Raw genomic sequence first — 24,303 nt, 5'->3', positions numbered from 1 at the left:
CAACTCTTCCAGTGCAGCTGAGGAACCAATTTGGGGCCCTGGCATCACTAGGAGTGAGTGCAGCAATGGAGAGTGCAGCAATGGAGAGTGCAGTAATGAAGAGTGCAGCAATGGAGGCTGCACCCACAACTACCACCATGCAGGCTGTGAGGCAACAGAGCAACCAGAGGAGAAGATGCTGGGTAATCGTAGTAGGTGACTCCCTGCTGAGAGGAATGGAGGGAGACATCTGCTGCCCGGATCCCACAGCATAGGAGGTCTGCTGTCTCCCTGGGGCATGGATCTGTGATGTCACAGACAGGATCCCCTGGCTTGTCCAGCCCAAAGATTACTACCCCATGATCCTTATCCATGTGGCAAATGACATGGCTAGGAGCAATCCAGACCATGTCATGAGTGACTACAGTGTTCTGGGAGCTGGGCTTAAAGGATTGGGGGCTCAGGTAGTTTTTTCCTCTATGCTCCCTGTTGCAGGCCATGGTCCAAGAAGGCAAGAATGCATCAATGAGGTGAACTGGCATCTCTGACGGTGGTGCCACCAAGAAGGCTTCAGCTTCTATGACCACGGCACCCACTTCAAGGACAGAGGAATCCTGGGGAGAGATGGAATCCATCTCATGTGGGAAGGTAAGTCCCTTTCCTCAGCCAGGATGACTGATCTCTTAGATGGGGCTTTAAACTAAGATTGCAGGGGAATGGAGAAATGCTAACTGGAGCCTACCCAGGGACCAATATACAGGAAAGCTCCATTGACAATGAAACCAAGCAAGCCACTCTTACAGGAGCTGAGCAAACAGCTTCCCTTCAACACAACAGGCAGCCAGTGACCTCAGTATAAGGACTTAGGTGCCTGTACGCCAATGCCAGAAGCATGGGGTACAAGCAGGAGGAACTAGTCAAGGAGACCTGGTGGGACTCCTCTTATGACTGAAGCATAGCCATAAAGGGCTACGTCCTTCACAGAAGGGACCGGGTAGGGAAGAGAGGTGGGGATGTTGCCCTCTATGTGCAGGGGCAGTACACCTCCCTACAGGCCAATGTCAGCCCCATAGAAGAACAGCTTTTAACCTTATGGGTCAAGCTCCGGGGGAGGTGTGGAAAGAGAGACCTGACTATAGGTGTATACTACAGGTCACCTAACCAAGGGAAGGAACTTGATCCAGCATTTGCCTGTAAACTAACGGAGGCCGTGCATACATAGGACATGGTTGTCATGGGTGATTTCAATTACCCATTATCTCCTGGGAGGAATGCTTGACCAACTCAGATAGATCACAATCCTTCCTGACCAGCACCAAAGAGATTTTTTTTTTTACTCAGGAGCTGCACAGGCCAACTAGAGGCAATGCAGTTCTTGACCTGGTCCTGGCCGAAGGGGATGACCTGGTGACCGGCTTAAACATAGAGGGCAGCCTAGGTGATAGTGAACATGAAATCATTATGTTCACAGTCTGTTGCAAGACTGACAAAACAGATACCAAGCTCAAAGACTTAGACTTCAAAAATGCAAATTTTAATAAGTTCAGGTCACTAGTAGAGAATGCCTTGAGAGACCAAGAACCACAGGTAAAGGGAGCACAAGAAGAATGGTCATTCCTTAAGGATACAATCCTTAAGGCTCAGAGAAAATTCATTCCCTTATGGAGAAAAAGTAGCAGAAGGGTCAAAAAACACTCTTGGCTAAGCAGGGAAGTTGCAGCCCTCCTACAGAAAAAGAAAGAGGTGCACAAACAAGGGAAGCTTAGGACAGCCTCTAAGGAAGACTACTTGACAGTGGCCCGCAATTGTAGAAACCAGATTAGGCAAGCTAAGGCACATACTGAGCTAAAACTAGCTACAAGAATCAAGGACAACAAGAAGGCCTTCTTTAGCTACATAGGAAGTAAAAGGAAAACTAATGGGAATGTGGGACCGCTGCTCAATGCCACAGGATACCTGGTCACTACTACTCAGGAAAAAACAGAACTCCTAAATGACTACTTTGCCTCGGTCTTTCACAAGACCAAGGGGAACAACATGCCAGGTAGGGCACAGAACGAGCAGAGCAGAATTGACACCATTCCCACTATTGCCATAGAGCTGGTGTATGATCGATCAAATAAATTAGATGTATATAAATCAGCAGGACTGGATGAACTCCACCAAAGAGTGCTGCAAGAGTTGGCCAAGGTAATTGCAGAGCCTCTGGAAAAGGCCTTTCAAAAATCATGGGCCTCTGGAGAAATCCCAGAGGACTGGAAGAAGGCCAGTGTTGTATCCATCTTCAGGAAGGGGAAGTGTGAAGACCCAGGAAACTACAGGCCAATTAGCTTAACTTCTATTCCAGGAAAAATATTGGAAACATTCATCAAAGAGGCTATAAGTGACAAACTCGCAGAAGGCATGATACTGAATGGCAGCCAGCATGGCTTGATCATGGGTGGGTCTTGTCTGACTAACCTCATTTCTTTCTATGATCAAGTGATTCATCACCTGGATGAGAAAAAAGCAGTGAACATAATATACCTCAACTTCCAAAAAGCCTTTGACCTCGTATCCCATGAGGTACTGATCAGAAAACTGGAAGATATCAGGCTCAACTGCAGGACCATCAAGTGGATGCGAAAATGATTGTGGGGTAAGACACAGAGAGCCCAAATGAATGGATTGGTGTTGTCCTGATGAGATGTGGGCAGTGGTGTACCCCAGGAGTCAGTACTTGGCCCAGTGCTGTTCAGTATCTTCATCAAAGACCTTGATGAGGGGGTGAAAAGCCCATTGGCCAAGTTCACGGATGACTCCAAGATATGGGGTTGTGTGGACACACCCACAGATAAGCTGCAGATACAAGCAGACCTAGACAGGCTGGCATGTTGGGCAGAACAGAACCAGATGAGATTCAACGTAGAGAAATTAAAAGTGCTGCATCTGGGAAGGAAGAACCTCCAGCACACCTACAGGCTGGGCATCACTAACCTGACCAGCACTTACCTGAAAGGTATCTGAGGGTAACAGTAGACCCCAGCATGAATATGAGCCAGCAATGTGATGCAGTAGCTGCTGGGGCCAATAAAAGTCTGGCATTCATCAATTGATGCATCTCCAGTAAATCCAAAGAAGTGATTCTCCTGCTTTACTCAACATTGGTGAGGCCGTAGCTGAAGTACTGCATCCAGTTCTGGGAGCCGCACTTCAAAGACGTGCTAAAGATCGAAAGGGTCCAAAGAAGGGCCACCCACATGATCAGGGACTTGCATGACAAGCTATATGAGGAGAGGCTGAGGGAGCTCAGACTCTTCAGACTAAAGAAAAGAAGGCTGAGAGGGGACCTGATTGCAGCTTACAGGTGTATCAGAGGCATATATCAGGGGCTTGGTGAACAACTCTTCACCATGGCGCCCTTGGGGAAAACTAGAAACAACTGCCACAAACTCCTGGAAGATAGTTTCAGGCTGAACATTAGGAAAAACTTCTTTGCAACTAGAGTGTCCAGACTATGGAACAAGCTCCCCCCAGAGGTGGTGCAATCATCTACCCTAGAGGTCTTCAAAAGAAGACTGGGCAGTCACCTGGCTGTGGTCGTCTGACCCCAGATGTCTTTCCTGCTCATGCAGGGGGCTTGACCCGATGATCCTTCAGGGTCCCTTCCAGCCCTATGATTCTATGATTTTATGATTAACTCCTGCATAAGTTCTCTTATGGTTTAGGCCTTTTCTGGGAGGCCTGTAAATTTTGCCTAACTGTAAAGTATCAGGTCACGGGGAGTCTTGCCTAGTGGTTATACTACTAGTGGAAGGTCAGATACAGGGGCAGAGTCCAAAACACTGACCAAATCCAGGGTTAGGAACCAGGTACCAAGTTACCAGATTCAGGGACAAACTCTAAATCTCAAGCCAACTTGAAGTTCAGGAATCAGAGGGTGAATTACCAAATCCAACCGAAAAAAAGTCCAGAAGTCAGAAGCTAGGAATAAAGTAAACAGGGTCAGGAAACCAGAAGTACTAGATCACAGATGCTTTCCAGGTCAGACCTTCGTCAGGAACTGGTGTCTGGCCTGGAATATGTTGCAACAGCTGGAACTAAATGGCTTGGCTGTGGGGAGAGCAGCCTATCAGGAGTCCAAGACAGTGGCCAGCTGAAGTCATTAGCTGTATTAAGGCTGCTAGTCAAAGGCACAGGCAGGTGTGGCTCCTTTGGCAATTAGGCTGGGCTGGGCTGCCTGTTAGGACCCCTGGCAGAACTGAAGCACAAAACCCATGCCTAACTTACACAAATAGTACTGTGATCAGCTCAACAATGACAAAAAACACTTCTTGCTCAGCAGCCTAGTTGTTAGAGAACTTGTGCAAAATAACCTGCTCAGGAAGTAGGAGACCTGAGTTTAGACTACCTTACTGACAGGGTTCAAACCTGAATCTCCCACTTCCCACAAAAGTGCTCTGACTACTAGTTAAGGAAACTCTCTGCCTGTTCTGTTGAAACTGGATGACTAGAGCCAACAGACCTTTGCCTTGTGTATTCTAAATCCTAGGAGGTAAGGACACTCTCCTAGGAAGTGGGATATGTAACTTTGAGACTGTGAGGTTGAGAAAAGCCTAAAACTGAGGTGTCCCACTTCTTGATGAGTGCTTCCACCATTAGGTTTTAGGACAAAAAAGGTGATGCCCTCACCATATGCCTATTGTCAGAAACTATCAGGAGGCTATCTTAAAGAATAGAACCAGGTGTCACGAATCACAGAAGCACCAAATGTGCATTGTGTGTCAGGATCCTAAGCTCCAGAAACAGGCAGAAGTTCAGACATACTCATCAGCTTAGCATTTCCTACTGGCTATATATAGGCTTCAACTGGCAGAGTGCACAAAACTAGCCAAACACAGGGCAGAGTGGAGGAAAGTTGTTACAGCATCTAATGTACTCCAACAGTCGCAGAGGCCTTGGGACTGACCTGACCAGAGGCCTCTATGACTCTATGGCTCTATGACAGGGGTTGGCAAAATGTGGCCCATGGGCCACATGCAGCCCACCAGGACATTCCATCTGGCCTGCGGGGACCCTAAAAAATTTAGAAAATTAATATTAATTTGCCTCTGGTTGCTTGTCATGTGGCCCTCGATGACTTGCCAAAACTCAGTAAGCGGCCCTTCACCCAAAATAATTGCCCACCCCTGCTCTATGACCTGCTATACAGGCATCTCCAGGAATTTCTCTGTGGAATTTCCTGACACTCCATATGACTGGTGTAGAGCACCTGGTATCAGAATCAGGTACCTGCGTAGTCACTAGGACACATATAGCAATCCTAGATGCCCAAGTTGGCCAAACAGAATCACCGTCTAGAGTAGGGAGCTAATTCTTAGGCATTTCAACTCCATTTCAAGTGTAGTCACCAAAGGACCCAGCAAGAATCATGATCAAGTCTCCCATTTGCCATATCTACCACAGTAAAACCCAACAGAGCTCATGGATAATTCACATGTGAATACCTACAAAGCATTTGGGATGGAAAGGGTCTGTATAGTTAGGATATCTACCGAAACAAACTTAAAAAAAAATCTGAAATTGCTTCTCCAAAGTTGGGGATGTTCTTGAGCACTGTGTTAGGTAATGATCGACCTAAGTTGTGCTTACCCACAGTTGCTCATTAGAATATAATGATGATTCTTTTGTTGGAGGTTAGTAAGAGTAGTAATAGACATATGTGCTTACATTTTTTTAAATGTTATACTTGTTTTGGCTTTGTATCCATTCCTAAGTGCATCATTAGCATTCAGAATAAATTATAACAAGATAATGACTGGAAAATAACCTTTCTAATGACTGCAGTTAAATTAAAAAATGATACATAGGCAATAAAGTCTTTAAAAACCTACTTCATCATATATCTTGGTGAATGCATACATACATATTGGCCACTTTCAACAGAGGTCTCTTTAAGAATGTTGGCTTTACCTGACAGGGAACAAAGCTCATTACTACTGCAGTAATCAATAAACTCTGCTAATGTGTTCAGCTGGCGACATAGACCAGATCAATAAAACCTGCCACATGCTTTTGTTTTAGGAAATGAAACCTTTTAGTTCTTAATTAAGGGAGAGACCTCACATCCTTAATGATGTTTGCAATGAATATTGCCATGGAAGACAAGAAGAACTGAATGTGAGGTTTGCTTTAAAAGACTTTGACAAAGTAATAAGAGTTGAGCCAAAGAGCGATCTAAATTTGTTTATTTTTTTTAAATGCAGTAAGCCTAGAAAAATATGGTTTAAAATAAGAAGCACTCGATGAATGATGGTGGTTGTTATAGGAAATAGCACTTCCAGCAGAATGTCTCTGTCTGGAACCCAGTGACACAGCTGTGCTGAAATCTATGATCTGTCATAACTGTGCTGCCCTGTATGGTAAAAAAAGAGGGGCAGGGGCATCAGGTATGGCTGACAAAGAGTGGCATTCACTGTTTTTATCATAATTTCCATGATCGTTGTTATTCTAACTTCTTCAGACCCATGCATTGACTAGTACACATTATAGGTGCTGGTCATGCCAGAGGACAGCATGGGCTACACGGAATACAAGAAAGAACTGAAAATAATCCACATGGTAAAAATGGTTCATATGTGACTAATGAAAACACACAAATGTGAGAGTGCATGGATTATTGTAATGTAAAACTTTAGAACTCTTGGTTCAGAGATGATACCTTTTATTAGACCAACTAAGAAATCACAAAAAAAAAATCTTTCTTTGTGAGCTTTTGGGCACATGTACCCTTCTTCAGGCTGTGGACAAATCCAAGATATTAAAAATCCTCTTAGATAGAAAATGAACATCATTTTGTCTCAGACCAACATGGCTACCAAATACATCCCTGGATTATTGGAAAAGTTTAATAGAAGATCTCATTTGCATAATTCGTGGAAGTCATTAACACGTGGATGTTTATGTTTCTATTAGTGTGTGTTGTGACCAGTGACTACCAGTAACTAAAATCTTAGGACATGAGGTGTCCCCAGTGCAGGTGGATGATTCTCAGACTGCCCTGGATGGCCAAAATAATGGCCAGGGAAGATTTGTTCAAAACACACATTGTAAGATCAAAATGGGGTAACAAAGATTATTAACACTCAGTGGTACAAGGCATCAAGCCATTTCCTGGGGTCCATAGGAGTTCATAGTGCTCCGAGCCTCCAGAATTCACTGTTCCTGGAGGTTGAAGCAAGCATATATGCAACACAAACAAAATGCAGGGACAACGAGTCTGGTCCTGAACCTATGAATGCATAATTATTATGCACAAGTGGAGTACTGTACCTTTAGAAACATTTGCAGGATCAGGCCCAAAGACTAGCTTTGTGCATTGATGAGGAAATGGTTTTAAAACCATAAGTCCTGGCATGAAACTGAACTCAGGCTGTTGCCTACAAGCAGAATGGCTCAATGTAAATGAGATAAGAATATTGTGTGAATAATATCTATTTTTGCTTGAACATGTAAGTGTTGAAATATCAGTTAGACTATTTATGTATATGGTGTTCTATATACATTCTGGTGGTTTGAGTACAGCATTATGATCCAGAAGGTACAGAATTCTATGTCCACTTGTTCTATTTCCTGGCCTCTGAAGTTTTCAGTAGAGCTCTAATATGCAAGTAATTGATTATTATATTTTCTGGCTGAACTCAAATGTTGTAAACCAAGTATATGGTATCAACTGAAACATTTCAGTTGACCTACAATACATCATTTGTTTTTTTATTTTAATCCTTTCTTTTTCATTTTTGAATTTGGACATATTGCACAATAAAATATTTGAAATGAAAAACTGAAATGTTTTGAAAATATCTATAGAATCATATGAACATAGAAGGGACCTCATGAGGTTATCTAGTCCCCTGCTCAAGGCAGGATTCTCCCTGACTAGACCATTCCAGGAAACTGTCTATTAGGGGTGGGCAAAATTTGCCGTTTTCTATTCAGATTCAGATCTGGCCCAAATTAGGGACATTGTTTCAATTAGTTGATTCCGATCACTGTCCCTGATTGGATTTGGCTGAATCTGAATCTGAAGATTTGCTGCTGATATGGAGCATCAGCAATTCAGCCATAGACACAGCTTTAAATGTCAGGTGTGGCTTGTGAACACTGTGATGCTTGGGCAGATGGAGCGTCCCATAGGAGCATGGGGGGCCCCCCCGTGTGCTCAGTGGTGAACCCAGAAGTGGACCGGAAATACGTCTGGTCCACTTCTGAATTCACTGGGGAGCATGCAGGGTGGCCCTCTGCACCCCGTGGCTCACCAATTGGCCACAGGAGGGCCCTAGGTGCCCTCCCAGACCCAGGAGGCATCAGTCTCCAAGCCAGGGGAGCTGTGGGGGACCCCCCTCAGCGTGCTTCCTGGTGGACCTAGAAGTGGACCAGAAGTGCTTCCGCTCTATCTGCCCCAGTATTGCAGCATCCATGAGCTGCCTGCTACCTTGAGGTATGTAGAAAAAACATTTAAAGCTGTGTCTATGTTTGAATCTCCGAATCTTTCGGAATCTCTCCAAATCAATCCAAAGGGTTCTGATTAAAGGGTCCCCTGATTCAATTCAGATTCAGAGATTTGGCCACCAAATCAGGCTGAATCTCCACCAAATTGAATCAGGGACTGAAGCTTTGCACAGCTCTAATGTCTATCTAACTTGCTCTTGAAAATTTCTAGGAATGAAAATTCCACAACTTCTTTAGGTAGCCTGCTCCAGTGCTTAACCACCCTCATAGTCAGAAAGTTCTTCTTAATGTCCAAACTAAATTTCCTCTGCTGTAGTTTGAGGCTATTGCTCCTAGCCCTGTCCCACAGAGTAAAACCTATCTCTTTAATCACCCTTCAGGTATCTGAAGACTGTTATGTATCTCAGTCTTCTCTTCTTCTGACTAAATAATCCTAGTTCTTTCAGCCTTTCCTTATAGAAGCTTTGCAGGCTCCTCAGCTTTATTATCACTCTTCACGGGACTCTCCACTCAGGCCACATTTCTTGCAACCATAGCACAGTGTTGTCTTATGTTCACTTTATGGTCTACTGTAACCCCCAGGTCTTTCTCTGTAGTACTGCAGCCTAGCTAGTCATTCTCCAGTCTTTAGTTGTGTGTGCTATTATTCTGTCCCAAGTTCATGGCTTTGCACTTGTCCTTGTCAAGTCTTATCAGACTGTTTTTAGACTAGTTCTTTTCTCCAGTTAATCCAGGTGATTTTGGTTCCTCTTCCTACCCTACAGAGCTAGCTCTATCTTTCAAGCAATAAGCTGTAAATTCTGAATTTTAAGTTTTTTTCCTTCTAATTTCTTTTCTTTTCTCTCTCTTTCTTTTTGTAGGCCAAAGTGTTCAAAAATTTTAATATCAATAACAAAATAGTTCCAGATGAAGCTGCACTGCTAGTAAATAAATCTGAAAAAATCACTTTGCTTTAGTTATTCTTTAGACACTGAGCAGTATAATATCATGCTGCCCTGAAAGTTATGGTACTTCTATGCATGTCAGAAAAGTGCATAATTCACTTAACTGCATAACACAGTGCTGGTCCCAATTTGTTGCCTATTGCAACAAACATCAATCATCTTTTTATAGCAAAGTGTACAACCCTCATAAGCAGACAAGGTTCTTTGAATAAATCTGATATATTTTATTAGACCAACTCAAATGGTTGGAAAAATTCTTCTTAGCAATCTTTCAGGCACAAACACCGTTTGTTAAGATGAGGAAGCATCTGTAGATTTTCTGGGCTCTTCCTGGATGGAGTGGTAAATCAGCCAGAGGCCAGTACATATGTAGGAAAGGCAGTTAATTGAAATGTAAATTGAGGTGATTAGCAGGTGAGAGACAGTTCGGGGGTGGGGGGTGGGGAATGAATGTAGCTGTAGTCAAAAGGATGAGACAGGAGGATCTAATAAAAGATATTGGATTTACCCAAAGAACTATGTCTGCCTATGTCCTTAGACCCACATGGCTACCACCTACCAACCATTGTAAGTGCATTGTATTTTTCAACTTGTGTTCACTTTATAATCTAAGTGTAGTTTGTTTAATTTCATAAGTGGTGAAACTGATTTTGGAGCCCTTCAATGCAAGGCTTCTAAAGAAACTCAGAATTGACTAGGTCCTGCCAATTTTAAGGCTACTATCAGAAACATATTAGTAGGCCTGGAGTGTTATAGCCATGATGGGCCAGGCAATATAGGAGAACCATGGGTTTTGGAGTGTGATGTCTTCTACTGAACCAAACACATAGTTGGGAGATATGGTAGACATGTTTTCAGGCACAAGTCCTTCTTCAAGTCATACCATAAGGCAGTGATGCCCAACAACAGTGCCCCAAGATGCCACCTACTGCTAGCACTGTTATTTATGCACACATGATTCACAAGGTAAACTCAAGAGATTTCAAATAGGAATTAATGGTGTTAAAAATGTCCTTCCTGTTGTTGTCTTTCTGAGTTCTTTCCATGAGAAAAAAACTGCTTTATTATTTTTCCACAGTCAAGAACAAGAAAAAACTAAGAGCTAGCATTTTCCAAAGGGTGCCTTGAGTTTAGCTAATGGTACCTTGAGTCTTAAAAAGTTTGAGAACCATTGGCATAGGGCCCTCTCAGAAACAATGTAGCCAGCCTTAATGAGGTGAAAAAAGTAGGGGTGTGTGAAGCATCACTCCATGATTCAATTCAGAGAAGATTGGCCTGATTCAGAGGCTGAATCACCAAGTCCAAATCAAATCAGGAGAAGAAAAAAATCTCTGAATTGATCCAGACCCTCCGAATTGATTAGGAACAGATTCAGAAAAGATTCGGAGATTCAGAGGTTTGGAAGGCAGTCTTTCAGAGGAACAAAACTGAAAAGAGGGAGGAAGAATGGAGGGGGGTGGAAGACTGACATCTCTACCTGGCCAGTGACTGTGATCTTTTCCTGAGTCTCCTTCCAATCACGGTGCTCTGGGGGAGGGATGTAGAAACAGCATATAAGCCTCTGTCTGCAGGCTTTCTGTGCCTTTTATAAGCTGTTTCTGCTGAGCATCAGCATCTGAAAGGTACTGGACTGACTTGGCTTCCTACCTAGTCAGTCTCCTGCTACTTTCTGTTCTTGGAAAGGAATGGATATAGCCTACTAACTAGAATCCCTCTGCTTATCTCTATCCAATCCATTTCTTTCAATGTATATTTGTTCTTGGGTTTTTTTCCCCCAAAATGTTTTTAAAAGAAAGCTGTGTTTTCCCTGGCAGTGTGATCATTGCACACACTAACACACATACACCATACAAGAAGAAGTCAGTTATTATTAAACAGAACACAACACAGAAGAAGTCAGACAGTCATAGAAGAAGAAGACACACATTATATACATATATATACACACACACACAGATATTATTAGTTATAGTTACATACAAACTAAAGATAACACAAAAGAAGTCAGATAGAGATTCAGATCATTAAACAGTAGTCAGAAGTCAGAGAGTCATAGAAGAAGAAGAAGAAGAAGAGCTTTATTTTTGTTACATAAACAACAGTAAACACAACACAGAAGAAGTCAGAAACAGTAATACAACAAAGAAGAAGATATATATTATTAGTTAGTTACACCCACAGACACATTTTCCAGCACAGGAAATGTTAATACGAAGCATGCTAGAAAAGCAGGTGACGGGTCTTCTGGCAGGAGAGGGAGAGGGGCTAGATGGGGTAGGGGAAGAGGTAGAGCTGTAAGTCGCCCCCTAGATGTATCCTCTTTCCTGGCAGCCATGAGTCTTCTGCTGCCAATGGAAGCAAGGAGGTGGGAACAGTACCTGTCCCTGCACCTGTACCACCTCCCCTAACACCAGAAATAGGCAACAGAAGCAGAATGACAATCTCCTTTACCCCAATTTCATCTCCCAGTGTAAGCCTCCCACTGCCAGAGTAGGAGCTGGATGTGGATCCAGGGGACATGAGTGCCCTAGCTAAAGAAATTCTGGGGACTGAGGGGGAATCTGAGTTTGTGCTCCACACTCCTTAAAGTTCCACTGTACCCAGGTCTCCTTCTCAGAAAGGTACTGCAGAGGAGGTTGTGAAGGCAAGTGGCTCAGCTGAGTCAGCTCCTCCTGTTGTTGTGCCTCTGCCTGCTGAGGAGAGGGATAAGGCAGAACCCAGAAGCAAGCGAATAGTGTAGTGTGGGATCATATTGAGGTGGCAGATGATCCCAAGTAAGCTATCTGCCAGCACCGCTGAGTCAGATCAGCTGGGGCAAGGAGGTGAAACACTGCCACCATGGCAATGCTGCTGCATCTCAGAAGGCAGAACCCGCTTGCTCTTCTTCCTCTTCAGCCTGGCACCAGTGTGAGTATGCCCAAAGGGAAGTCCAAAAACTCCAAAAGCCCCATCCCCCCAAAGCAGAGGAAGGCCACCCTGGAGTGGTGGGGGAAAGCCTCAGACAAAGTGGGGCATGTTGCAAGGGCGAGTGAGGTAACCCAGAATATTGGAGAGATGCTTGGTCTGGATGGCCAGCCCTTCTCCTTAGTTGAGCAGCTGTGGTTCAGGCAGCTCATGGCACTTATGGCCTTATCCTACCAAGTGCCTGCACATACCACCTTTAGCAGGATGGTGGTGCCCTCCCTGTATGAAGCATGCAGGGAGCACTTCAGGGAAGAGCTGCACAAGGCAGGGAAGCAGGTAACCTTGCACTTCGCCTTGGACATCTGGAGCAGCCAGGTTGGAGATCATGCCTACCTCTCCCTCACAGGGCACTGGTGTGACCAGTCAGGCCATAGGTGGGCTCTCCTTCAAGCCAAGGTGATGGATGAGTCCCACACAGCAAGGGAAATCATGACTGCCATGATGCATACATAGTGCAGGGTTGGCTCTTTGGGCAGAGCAAGCTCACCCATAGGTTCATGGTCACTGACAGTGGGGCCAATATGGTCAACGCCATCCGTGCTACTGTGTGGCACACAAGCTGCACCTCATAGTCAGAGACACCTTGGAGGGGACAGGGCTGCCGGTGATAGTGCCGTCACTTCCACCCAGCTGATTTTAAAATGTAGGAAGGTGACTGGCTATTTCCACTGCAGCATCTAGTGGGGCAGGATGCTGCAGGACAAACAGGCAAAGGTGAACATCCTGCAGCACAAAATCATGCAGGATGTGGAGACTCGGTGGAACTCCACATGCCTGATGCTGGAAAGGCTTGTGGAGCAACAGAAGGCCATCCATGAGGTGGCCTTGCTCAGGGAGATGGGGAATAGTGGCAACTTTAACAGAGCTGAGTGAGATACTGTCATGGGACGGGGTCCTTAAGGATGGCCATGATCTCCCAAGGACCCTTGTCCATGCCAATTCAGCCCAATGGACACCCTCAGTTCTCACCCACCATGTCTTTGATGGAAAATATAAAGTAGGGAGGCTGCCTTTAAGTCCTCTTGGACATGGCTTGCTGGACTCTCTGACCCCATGGGCTCCCGGACCCCTTGTGGATCCCATTCTACAATGGGTGTTTTGGGGCACCCTAGTCTTATGGGCTATATGTGTGGCTCCAACTGCCCCTTTACCATGCCCCAAGCCTTGTTGATGGTACTGATGTTGTTTGGTCTGGGCCTAGTTATAATTTGGCCTCCTTGTCCTCCCTGGGCCCTGTCTCACTCTGCTCCTCACTGGCGCTTGGGCTCTCTGCAGCCCTGTTTCACTCCGCACCTCACTGGCGCTTGGGCTCCCCGTGGCCCTGTCTCGCTCTGTGTGTCACTGGCACTTGGGTTCTACACAGCGCGGTCTTGCTCTGCGCCTCACTGGCACTTGGGCTTTACACAGCCCTGCAAATGCTGCGCCCTCTCTGGCGCTGGGGTTGGTGCACACCAAATGCTGTGCCCTCTCTGGTGCTGGGGTCGGTGCACTCCAAGTGCTGCCCCTTCTGGGGGGCGGGGCTCCGCACGCTGCCGTGGGTCCCCTATGAGGCCTCCTCCTTCCCCTAATAGCCTCACCCAAACCACCGGTCTTATACAACAATAAAAAAGCACAAGCCCCTGGGCTGTAACATAAATTCAAGCTGCTCAGCTATAACCTCATTCAAACCCTAACGGGGAATGCTCTTTCCTTTAACAGTATCAGAAGCTGCTCCTGCAGACAGGCTTCTCCCCTTTGCTTGCTCTGGGAGAGTTCCTTCCCCCTTGGCAGCTGGCAGGGAACTGCTCTACCTGGGCCCGGTCCTGGGGTTTATATGGGCCCAGAGGCTTGCCCTGTCCGGTCAGCTGACCATGGGCAGGTGCAGGCTAATTTACCCTCTGGCTTGTTGCCCTGATAACCTGCACCTGGGCTTCCATCTCTCTCTCTGAGATTTTCCCTCAGGTAGTTTCCGCCCTTCTAGGAGCAGGGTACCTTTGAGCCCTGTGGCAGATACCATCTCCTAGATCTTGGTAATCCTCAAGCCCTTTCTTGAGCCCACTGAAATCCTCAGCACTGGTGATGCCTGCCTTAGCCAGGTGATCCCCATAGTGAGGGAACTTGAGAACCAAATGGAGATGTTCCAGAGGATCAATGTTTCTGGCAGACAATGGTGAGGCAGCTGAAGGAGGGAATCAGGAAATGGCTGGATCCCTTGTGGTCCAGTATGGTCCACATGCTGGCAGGCATGTACAACCTGAGGGTGAATGGGAGCATGTGCACTGGTGGCACCAAAACCCTCAGTCATTGGATGGAGGTGCTGATCAACAGTCAGGGAGGTAGAAGGGCAGAGGTGAGGGGATGTGGAAGAGAGGGATCCACTTTTCTGTGCCAGCACTCCCAACACCAGCCAGTCTCCTCTACTACAGCCATTGTCAATGTGGGCCAAGGGCATGGCTTCAATGTTGGGGTTCAGACGCACCAGGCCCCAGCCTCAGACAGGTAGCTCCAAGACTTTGATGGCTACCTATCTTGTCGGGGATGTGGAGCTGCTGGACCGTGACTCCTTGGCCTATTGGGCAACCCACAGACAGATGTGGTAGAATCTGGCCACACTTGCCAAGGAACACATGTCCTGTCCATCAATCAGTGTTCCTAGTGAGAGGGTGTTCACTATTGCTAGGGATTTTGTCACATCCCATGGCACCTTCTTGGATCTTGTTTTGGTGGAGCAGCTGGTGTTCTTGAAGGTGAACCTCCCACTGCTAGGGTTCCCCCAAGCTCCACCTGCAGACAGACTGAGTGCCACCCTCTTTGCTTTGTCCGTACCTTTTTCCATTTTATTTTTTAAAACCATTTAATGCCCCACTCTCTGAGCTGGAGGCAGCACTCACTGCATCACCAGCCAGCAGGGTAAGAACATATCCCTGATGAGTTCAGGACAAACTTGGAGATATGGGCTGGGGCTATGGGTGGGACTGCTGGCACCACGGCAGCCCCAGGAAATGCCAGTACCGAGGATCCCCCTGGTGAAAGGCGGGTAGTAGGTGCCATAACTTCCAGCCACCACATGCATGCATACAGTCCTAGATGAGGAAAGCCCAGACCCGTCACATCTTTGACAGGCCTGAGGCTTGCTGATTGCAATAGAGTTCTGAGGCTCCAGGTGAGCTAAGCTTAGCTACCTGGGATGCCACCTTTTACGTTGGAAAACCCTTTGTCAGGCTGAGGAAGCACCTGCAGTTGGTGTATGTGTGTTTTTCCTGGATGGAAGGAATAGGAAAGAAGCCAGAGGCTGGCATGCAATGCAGGCAAGAAAGCCAGTGGAAATGGAAATGGAGACATCAGGGGGTGAGTGAGACTGTCTGGGGTAGGGAGGAAGGTACAGAAACTCATGGAATCAATATAGACATTGGATTTATGACACACTACAACCTGCCAGACATCTGACACCCCAGGTACCTCTCCACTTTTACATGCTACATCCCCCTTCTCTCTACCGCAGCCTCTCTCTTTCACCCCGACACCTCCTTTTCCACTTTCACTGACTGACTTTCTTGTCTGCCAGTGCCTTGTCCTTTGACCACCCCCCACCCCTGCACCTGTCAGCTGGCCAGAAGGAAGCAGGGCCCTGGGCACATCTAAGCCCCAGGGCTCGGGCTAGCAGGGACAGTTCTCTGGCAGTTGCTGGGGAAGAAGCTGCTGCAGAAATGGAAGGAAAGGCTCTGTCACAGTTTGGCTATCTGAGATGCTAGTGCTACTGTGGCTGCAGTGCACTGTTTATGTTTTGTTCTTTGAAGTGGTGGACCAGGCTGAAACTGTAGGGGAGAAGACCTCATTGGCACACACTACCGTGTTGTGTAGAGGCCCCAGCACTAGTGAGGGTGTGCCTTAATACACACACACATTCACACAGTGAGGGCGTGCCTTAACACACACACTGGAGAAGAAGCTCCTGCAGAAAAGGAAGAGAAGCTCTGTCACAGTTTGGCTGTCTGAGATGCTGCTGATGCTACTGTGCTGCTTACTAAGTTATTACCTTATTGTCATTTAAACTGGTGGACTGATATGTGGCTGTAGGGAGGAAGGAGTCCTCATTGGGGCACACTACTGTGTCACGGAGAGGCTCCAGTGCCAATGAGAGTGCTCCTTAACACACACGCACTCTATCACACGTCATGAGTTTTGCTTGTCAGAAGTCTGAAGTGCAGTCTCCCAGGAACCCCTGCACCTATCTCCCTGAAACCTGGCAGGCTTCATGGCCAGAGCAGGGGCTACCATGCCTATAATTTTCACCCCACTGTGCCTTAACACACATACATGACATAAGTTTTGCTTGTCAGCAGCTTGAGGTGTAGTTTCCAGAAACCCCTATACCTATCTCCTTGAAGCTTGGCAGGATTCATGCCCTCTGGAGGGGCTAACATCTCTGTAATTTTTATCTGAATCAGATAAAGAATGACAAAGTTATAGGTATTTCAGTGATTTCCCATTATAGTCTGTGGCCAAATCTCTGAATCTCTCCAAATCAGCGCTGAATCTTCTGAAGCCGATTCATCCGAATCGATTTGGGACAGTGATCCAAATCTTCAGAATGAATCACTGTCCTCTGAATCAGCCAAATCTGAATCTGAGTCAAATACTTCCCTATTTGCACAGGCCTAGTAAAAAGCTTAATGCCTGCTATTCTCTTAGTTAAAGATTGTTTGTGCTGAGTTCCAGTAAATGCATGAAGCTGTACAATCCAAAAGAGAACACTAAAAATAATTGTAAAATATAAATTCCATTTCAAATCGATGAGAATCTTGCCATGGACTGGAACAAGAACAGGACAGAGCACATTAAAAAAATATGGAACTAGTGTTATGTAGCTGTTTTTCAGCCACATGAGGAAGCTTAACAACAATATATGATCAAAGCAATATGCCGTATACCACACAGAAATATTTGGCTACCAAAATTCTAGCCTTCACACTGGGTTTAGTTTTTTGGAGATTTACATCTTTCCATAGTTCTTGAAGATTTTCTTTCTGCAGGTTGCTTCAGAAGAAAGAAAGGAAAGAAGGAAGGGAGGAAGGAGGGCATATTATGGAGATTTACAGCATTAAAACATCTGTGCTGAATATTTAATTAGCAAGGGATAATGACAGATAATGATGAAATCAGGCATAGTTTTATTGTATATCATGTTATAAGTCATGTCAGTGTATTGTTAAATATAAGCTTTTGTACTTTTAAAAACTAACTGAATGTTTAATGCAAATGAAATTACACTAATGTGATTCATACTTAATATTCACATTGGGAGCAGGATAATGGGAGTAGTTTTGTAAATAAGAGAGCAGAAACACAATAGATGTATTATTGACATAACCTGTTTTTATGACTTTTTAAAAATAATTTGAAGGCAAGTCTCAGATTTTTTTTTACTTCTGAGGTATTTTGGATAGCATTTTTCTTTTATTGTTCCATTAGTTTTAGTGCTTCTACAATCAATACTATCAGCTAATATGCTGAGCTAGTGACAGAGACCAGAATCAATAAACCTTCCATATGTTTTTCTTTTAGGAAATAAAGACTTTTCGGACGCCTATATACGAGCATGGAGGCTGCTCTAATGCACTGGAATGCCAGCAGAGCACATGTAAAAGTGCCTGTAACTATTAATTAAAGCACAGTTATTTGGTGCTTTAATTATTCTATAATTACCACTGTTTAGCATAGTAATATTGAAAATATTAAAGAAAACTTGCAGGTTAATAGGAAGATAATCAAAGTTATCTAGGAATAAGAAATCTTACTGCAATGTGGCTGCATAGCTTTCTGATGGCCTCTTGATGGATCTCAGTTGCTTCATCTTACCCAAAAATATATGTTGAGATATTTCACAATATTATATTAAAATATATTTTAGCTATATATTCCATACTATAAAATACATTCTTAGCTCTCTCTCCCTATATATAGAGAGAGCTAAGAATGTATTTTAGCTAAGAATGTATTAGCCTTCTGGGTAACAAGGGCACAATATTGGCTTCTATTTATCTTGTTGACCACTGTAACCCTAGGTCTTTTTCCATAGAGCTGCTGCCTTGCCAGGCATCCCTCAGCCTGTACTGGTGCATGAGATTGTTCCATCCTATGTGTAGGACTTTGAACTTGTCTTTGTTGAACCTCATGAGATCTTTCTTTGTCCAGTCCTCCAGTTTGTCTAGATCTCTCTGACAAGTTCAAGTAATGAACTTGGAGTCACTAGTCCTAGTGGACTCCAAGATGAACGTAAGTCGTGAGTGTGACGAAGTCATCAGAAAAGCTAATGGCACTTTATCATGCATCAGCAGATGCATGATGAACAGAACCAAGGAGGTGATACTTCCCCTCTATCGGGCGCTGGTCAGACTGCAGTTGGAATACTGCGTGTGATTTTGGGCGCCGCACTTCAAGAGGGAAGTGGATAACCTGGAGAGGGTCCAGAGAAGGGCCACTCATATGGTTAAGGGCTTGCAGACCAAGCCCTATGAGAAGAGACTGGGGCACCTGGACCTCTTCAGCCTCCGCAAGAGAAGGTTGAGAGGCGACCTTGTGGCTGCCTATAAGTTCATCACGGGGGCACAGAAGGGAATTGGTGAGGCTTTACTCACCAAGGTGCCCCTGGGGGTTACAAGAAATAATGGCCACAAGCTAGCAGAGAGCAGATTTAGATTAGGGGGTGCTCTCCCCTACCCTGGGGGTCTTCAAGAGGAGGTTAGATGGGCATCTAGCTGGGGTCATCTAAACCCAGCACCTAGCTGGAGTCATCTAAACCCAGCCCTCTTTCCTGCCAATGCAGGGGGTCGGACTCGATGATCTATTGAGGTCCCTTCCGACCCTAACATCTATGAATCTATGAGTATGACAGCCACAGGGAGACCAATCAACGATGCCCAAAGATGAAAAGTTATCAAAGGAGAAAGAATACAAAAAGAGGAGTTTTCAAAACAGCAAATTGGCATCAGCTCCTGACCTCCAAGGTTGCTGACATTGGACCAAAGAGCCTCGAAGTGGTGTTTATATACCAGCCAGATGCAATGCTTGACTTGTGTATATTCTGGGCACTGGGAAATTTGGGTAATGTATGTCATAATTATCTTGCTTGCTTTGCCTGCATTGCTCTTTTTTCCTATCACTGTGTATCAATAAAATTTGCCTATTATCAACTGGAGGAGTTGTGGTCAGCCTGAAGGTGTGTTTGCCCATAGGAAGAGTATCGGGGCTAGGTTGTAAATCCAGTGCCAGCAGAGGAAAATAGAAAGTTCCCCTGACTTGTTCTGTTCCTTATTGTCAGAACCAGATTGTGATAGAAATATTACTTGGGATATAGTCACCTTTGCTGGAGGCATATGTACTGCAGCCCTCCACACCGCAGGGACCACAACTATGTGTGTTTACATGTGTGTGTAAGAGGTACTGAGGAAAAAAATTGTTAAAGACTGCAACTCTTGACTAGAGTTTTGATTTTTCTACTGGCTAAGAACAGCTTGAAGCAGAAAGCTATGAATGCTTGGGATCATCACACTCATTCTAGAGTGTGTTCTAATTAGAGCATATTGCATCAGACTCAATTAATCCATGATTAATCGAGTCTGTTATACATTCTAATTAGAACACTCTAGCATAGCCGCAGTGTCAGGTGTATTAAGCCCCTGGCATTCAAAATACCTCCAGGAGCACTTTAACTAAAGTTTATCAAATGAGCTAGTTAAAGCACCTTGCAGCCGTTTTTGAGCATGCAGGGGCGTAATACATGTGATGCTGCAGAATTTTAATTAGAACGGATCTCTAATTAACCCCCCTCCCCCCCCCCGCTTCCACCCCTGAGCACATGTATAGGCCGCCAGATCTACCTATGGTGTTAGTCCAGGCTAAAGTGCTAATCACTTTAATCACAATAGCCTCTTCCAGTTTAGATATTGTCTAAACAGAATGTGACAAGAAACTATCTAGGTGTTATGAAGGAAAAAAAAACAGTGGAGCTATCCTGCAAAGCAGACCTGAGTCACCACAGTGCAAATTCAGGTTTTTCCTGGTATATAACTCCATTGAAATGGCATAAACAGAGAGTCTAACGGAGAGTCTCATGTATCCCCTGAATGTATCAAGGAGTTTGGTTCCACATAGAAGCCCTACACAGCAGTATCTGAGAAACATAAAGAAAAGGCCAAGGAATGCTATGGATGTAGTTTTGGGGTCCCAGACCTTGATGACTTCCTATAACTCTTTAAGAGGTATCCCACATCTGCTTTCCCGCTACAGCACAAATTTATCAAGTAAATAAAAAAATCAAAATACTGGCTTCTCATTTTTAACTTAAACATAGAATCTGAAAAGAGAAAACTTACATATAAGTTAAGTTATATATGTCTGTGTCTGTTCACACACACACACACACACATACACACACACACATACACACTATATATATTAAACACGTGTGTGTGCATACTTCATTTTAACATAAGCACAATAGTTTGGGGCCTGGGTTTCTCTCTTTTCCGAAGTAACAATCAAAATCCCTCCTGGGACTAGACCTTCCACACCAGGTTTCAGTTTAAAAGAATTGTTTTATAGCCAACTTACAAACTCCAGAAGAATAGATCTTGTAATGGAAGTGCTGACACAACGTTAACCAAAGCAGCATGAACAGCACAACAGTAATTTATTTACATGTTGCTTTTCAATTACTTTTGTTGCTATTGTTATCATTTTTATGGCAAGTATTATTTTTCAACAAGTTTCTGATTTGCAATTTTACATTGCAATCTTTACAGTTGGCTGGGGTCTTCTTACAAATTAATTACACTCTTCAAGAAAATTGCTTAGGCCTAGAAAACTGACACAATTTATTATGGTTACAACAGGGAAAACTTAATGTTTTCTCTATGGTATGGGCCAAAGTAGTTCACTATGTAAGTGGTAAGTAATAATGATATCAATAATAATGCAATATATGTTTTTATAAATCAATGGTAGACATTTGTTTATATGTTGTAGTGCACGCTGTTGGCTTGATTCTGAACTCATTTGCAACAGTGTCATATTAGTGTAACTTCACTGACTTAGGTACGATTATTCCATATTTTCTAGTTTGATAGAACAACTAAACAGGGCATTTGTACACATGCTTACGCCACAGCACCAGGCTTTTTAAAAGTGCCTGGAGCTGCAGCACATACAATTATGTAAGTGGCAATATGCACGTCAGCGCTGAGAAAATGGTAGTGGTGCACTTTTGAACTAAAACACATCAGAGGTGTTTTAGTTCAAAAGTGCACTGCTGCCATTTTCTGTGCACTGACATGCATTTTACCACATATACAACTGCATGCAAAGCAGCACAGTGCACATCAGCTCATGTATGAAGCAGACTTGATTAATCAAGTCTGCTCTGACCTGCCTAATCTCTGGCACATTGCAGGATGGAAAGATAGGTATATAAATGCCCTTAAATTAGAGGGAACTGATATTTTGAGTTAAAGTCTTGTTTGAACCCATCATCTATGCCAGGGGTAATCAAAATATGACCTACAGGCCAGATTTGGCCCATAGAGCCATGTCATCCTCCTTGCAGGGCTCCCCATGGATCTGAAAATTTGGCAGTGTAGTAAGAGGTAGCATTATTAATTGTGATGGCTCCTAAAGCTGTGGCAATGAATGCTGCCACCCACCACTCATCCTGCTACCAAATTTCTGGACTTGTGGGGATTCCTGTGGACCAGATCCAGAGTGTGGAGCCACATCATCCACATCATCATTCACAGGGCCAGAAATTTGGCAGTAGTATGAGCGGTGGTAATTACACTACTGGCACCAAATTCCAGCCCCATTGACCAGATGACTAAGTTCCATGCTCTAGATCCAGATCCAGACTCTGAATTGACCTCTGGCCACTCCTCCAGAAGTGGATGAGTTGGGGATGATGAGTTGGGGATGACTGATCAGCACCAAGTCCAGATACTTAGCTAGTTTGAGAAAGTTGGCTCTGCAGTTGCTTAGCTGAACTTGAGTTGCACTCAGTTTCACTTGATTTGCCATGGTAAGGCAGAGAATGTAATGCATCTGTTGGGAGGAATGAAGTTATTCATAGTTACCCAATCACATAAAATGAGAAAATGGAAAAACAGAGTAAATTATGGCCTTGTTGCACTGTAATTTTGGGTGGCTTTTGGGGCTCTTAGCCCCTGGATTGTCTACACATTAACACCTTAAAGTGGTTTTAAGCACTTACTGTGCACAAAAAAGCTATGCCACTCCAGGGAAGGATTATCTCTCATCCACACTACCTAGCTCCTGTTCCATTAAGGTGTGGCCACTCCTCACAGATGTGCCACCCAAGCTGAAGTCCTCCAGTGTCCTGGGATCTCTGATACCCCCATCCATGGAGCAGGGATAGCAGCGTGTGCTGGCTCACCAACCCTGTAGTGGCAACTCACAGCTACAGCTCTCAGCCCTGCCCCTCCTGACCAAGCTTCTAGTGACAATATACAGTAAACAGAGAAAGTTTATAGACTAAGGGTGTAACTGCTTCAAACTCCAATCCAGCACTAACACTGATTCACATATATGTGGTTTACAGCATAAAGTGTAACAAGGCCCTTAAAGAGTCCAGTGCAGTGGGTCCTTGTTCATAAGTGGAAAAGAATTGTAATAGAAGGGAAAAAAGGAACCCATGTTATTCAGTGTTGTCATGAGTTTTTACTAGTTACTACAGAAATGACCTTCCCATTGATAATATGAACATTATTGAATGCAAAAGACTTCTAATATAGGTTATAAACTTAAACAGAAACTCAAATTCCTTGCAAATATCTGAATCATATGAAGATGAGATGTATTCCAAAACAGCAGTTTTCGCATTTAAGTGGAATCCACATGCATAATGTGTGACAGACTGAAAGGCATGTTTAGAGATTAAGTGTTTTATTGAGATTCAAAACAAATAAAATATATCTAGTGATTTGGAAAGTACAAGTGGCATTTAAAAGTCTCACTCTGAACTACACATTCAGGACAGCTACTCGTCCCCGCAAATTGACATTGGCACCCAGGAAAGATGACTGGAGTCCCTCTGGGTTAAAATACATGGGGAATGTGGCACAGGGGACACTATGGTAGGAGTCTACTACAGACCTCCTAACCAGAAACAAGACCTGGACCAGGAATTTGCCAGAGAACTGGCTGAGGCTGAATGCTCTCAGTGCATGGTTGTCATGGGAGACTTTAACTACCTGGACATCTCATGGGAAGAGCACTTAGCCAAATCCAATCAGTTGCAGTGCTTCCTCATGTGCAGGGATGAGCTCTACCCTACTCAAGAAGTCTATGGGCCTACAAGAGGTAAAGTGTTGCTGGACCTGGTACTGGCCAAAAGGGATGATCTAGTCAGTCACCTAAGAATCAATGGAAAGCTGGGGGATAGTGACCATGAGCTGATCACCTTTACTATCCATCACAAAGCAGGCAAGTCAGTCAGAAATGCAGAAGTCCTCAACTTCAGGAAAGCTGACTTTGACAAGCTCAGGAGTCTCATTGTCGAGGCCCTAAGGGACTATGACCCGACAGGAAGAGGAGTCCAAGAAGAGTGGTTACTCTTCAAGGGAGTGATCCTGACAGCACAAGGGATGGCCATCACATCTCAGAGGAAGGGTAGCAAAAGGGCACAGCAACCCCCTTGGCTCAGCAGGGAACTCAAGGACCTCCTATGCCTAAAAAGAGATATTTATAAAGGATGGAAGGCTGGAATTACCACCAAGGAGGAGTACTCAGCACTGGTCTGTACCTGCAGGGAGTGGATCAGGAAAGCCAAGGCTGCAACTGAGCTCCATCTGGCTTCACATATCAAGGATAATAAGTCCTTTTTCAGATATGTAGGGAGTCAGAAAAAAAGCAAGGGTAACATTGGACCCCTGCTGAA

Source organism: Alligator sinensis, unplaced genomic scaffold, assembly GCF_000455745.1.
Source record: "Alligator sinensis unplaced genomic scaffold, ASM45574v1 scaffold116_1, whole genome shotgun sequence".
Lineage (NCBI taxonomy): Eukaryota > Metazoa > Chordata > Crocodylia > Alligatoridae > Alligator > Alligator sinensis.
Note: the sequence above shows the minus strand (reverse complement) of the source record.